This window comes from Myotis lucifugus, unplaced genomic scaffold (genome assembly GCF_000147115.1).
Source record: "Myotis lucifugus unplaced genomic scaffold, Myoluc2.0 scaffold_140, whole genome shotgun sequence".
NCBI lineage: Eukaryota > Metazoa > Chordata > Mammalia > Chiroptera > Vespertilionidae > Myotis > Myotis lucifugus.
Genome location: NW_005871188.1, coordinates 2,806,598 through 2,809,494, shown reverse-complemented (window position 1 = coordinate 2,809,494; position 2,897 = coordinate 2,806,598). Strand labels below are relative to the sequence as shown.

The 2,897-nt window shown below is 34.0% G+C and overlaps 1 pseudogene; it reads left to right on the top strand.

Moving 5' to 3' along the window:
* The first annotated feature begins 554 nt into the window (after positions 1-554).
* Positions 555-700, top strand: LOC111827166 (annotated as a pseudogene).
* Positions 701-2,897: the final 2,197 nt, after the last annotated feature.

The following is a 2,897-nucleotide window of genomic DNA, read 5'->3' as shown; positions in this document are numbered from 1 at the left end:
GAGTTGGAGAGAAAAGCACCTGAATATAAGAGATAAATACAATAAAAGGCATGACAGATGCCAAAAACAAACTTCCCGTTTTCAAATTTTGCTTAAGAATCATCTTGTGCCCAGAAATATCATTCATTGACCACAATGATCAGCCTACTGCCTGTTATGATTTCCAATCCTATTTGTCTACTTAATCAATTTAATAGGACTTGTGAGCTAACTTATAAATAGGCTTTTGTGGACTAGTTTGAGAATTCAATCACCATTTACTATGTTGCACATATAATAAATTGCAGTTCAGATTTTTAAAAAGGCATTTAGAATTTTTTTTTATTTAAAAGTCAAGGGACTAGGGAGAGGAAGGAATGAAGTTATGTTTAATGAGTATAGAACTTTCTTTTTGCAGGATGAAAAGAGTTCTGGAGATGGATGGTGGTGATGGTTGTACAACAATTTAAAAAAAAGTTAATATCACTACATCGTATACTTAAAAATGACTTAGATAATACATTTTATATTGTGTGTTCTTATCACAATACATTTTTTTAAAAAAGTCAGCAGCTGTACTTACCTGGCAGGGGAGATATCATGATCGCGAAGGTTGTTTTTCAGGGAGAGGTTCACTTATTGCACTCCAGATATGCTGACCCCTGCGATTTCCCCAAATATGGGAAACTGGCCTACATAATTAGACTGCATTCAAGCTCTCCCCTGAAGGGGTGGGGTGTCAGGGGCTAACTGTTTTATTATATCTCTATGACTAAAATAATTTGTAACTAATTAGATTAAAAGTCCTGAAAGTTTACTTTATTTTACTATATCTGAAACTATAAATGTTACCAGAAGTATACTAGATATGAACTACAAAGAAAACAAACATGAAATTACAAAAAAATGATTATTGTACATATTGTGGAGAATATACCAATCTGGCAACACCACTCTGTATTAACCAGGATTTCTTTTATTTGCATTGTTGTTCAAAATGAAAACACAATCTTCTTCACTCATTGGTTATACCCCAGAATAGTAAGTTTTATATCTACTACTTACTTAATCTGCATCTTAATTAAACCATTAAATGTTATTTCAGTGCATTCAGAAATTAGTTGTGCCTTTCCTATCTCATTGTCGTTTAAAGGTTTCAATCTAAAAATTTTAAAGAAAAGTCTTATAAGTGAACAATAAAAGCCAGAGTCTAGCATTTGCAGTTAATTTTTTTCTAAGGTTTGTCTTTTCCCCTATGGCTTAAGAAGTTATTTAGTCAAGAATTAAACATTCCATTCCCAAAGGAGATTTTACAAATGAGTTTTCAGTGTTTTTTTCAAAAATTATTATAATTTCTTTATAGCTCCTAGAAGACAAGGAACAATTAATGTCTCCATTACATAGAATACTAGAAGTGGGTAGAAAAACTGAAATGTTTAAAGCAGAATCAGATGTTTAAGTTCACAGCATGTTGGATTGCAGATAGAAAAGTTTGAAACCAGTATTGTTACCCTCTGGCTTTGGATCCTGGCCCATGCAATTAAAATTCCTCCCCAGAATGATTCATCCTTCTTCCTGATGCCATGTTTGAGGAGGCCTTCTACTTTAAGTTGCCTGTCCCTCTTAAACATTTCAATAACAATCTATATATTTCCTCTCTGCTAATCAGTATATCCATTGTAATCATTTATTTATTTGTCTGTCCCTCCTTCTAAACTGTGAACAGGTGTTAATACTATACTCTTCTCTGTCCTAGTTTCAGGTTCCACCATATTGTTTAACATGCTGTTGGGGTTAATTATGAGGTTAATTATTCTCTTTATGAGAATAAAGAAAAAACAAAAACAGTTACTGTGTTTAGCTTCTAAGTAAGCTTTTTATATTGTTTATAAAAATATGTTTTTATTGATTTTTAGAGAGAGAGGAAGGAAGAGGGATAGAGAGATAGAAACATCAATGAGAAACAACATAGATGAGCTGTCTCCTGCACCCTCCCCCCCTTACTGGGGATTGAGCCTGAAACCTGGGCATGTGCCCTGACCAGGAATCCAACCAGTGACCGCTTGGTCCATGGGTTGATGCTCAACCGTTGAGGCACACGAGCCAGACAGTTTTTCACATTTATTAAATTCTGAAATCAAGCCTTTGATGTAGGTATTATTATTATCCTGTTTTATAGGTCAGGAAAATGAGGCACAGACAAGTTTAGGTGACTTGCATAAGTTTACAGAGATAGTAAGTAGAAATGGTGCATAGCCATCATACTAAATTGAATAAACAGAATGAGAGCTAAAAGGCATCTCACACACAGATCCGTGGATGACAAATTTCTATAAGATTAAGGGGCATACAGAAAGGAAAACTATTCCTTGCCCCACCCCAAGGTTTATATTAAACAAATAAAATATTTTATTGATGAATGAAATTTAAAGGGATTTGGATTATCACCATACTACCAGAGAAATCAGTTTACATTCTGATTTCAATTTTTCTGAATTAAAGACATTTTTATACAAAATGGGATCACACTCCATATACATTGTAATAATCTTCTTTTGCCTCTTAACATTGTGTATGTCTTTCTACAGCAATAAGTAAATTTTCATCATTTTTAATATTGCAAAATTAAAAAAAAATCAATGCAGTGTTTTAGTGTCACCTATGTGTACATTCCAATAGGTCAGCATAGAAATGTGAAAACTTTGCTATTCTCAAAATTAGAGATGTTAGCCATGGCCCACCAGTGTCTCAGTTGGTTGGAGTATCCTCCCATATGCCAAAAGGTTGCAGGTTTAATCTCTAGTCAGGGTGCCTATGGGAGGCAACTGAGAACTAATTGATGTTTCTCTCTCACATCAATGTTTCTCTCTGTGTGTCTTTGTCTCTCTCTCTCCCCTCTCTCTAAAAAAACAACAAAA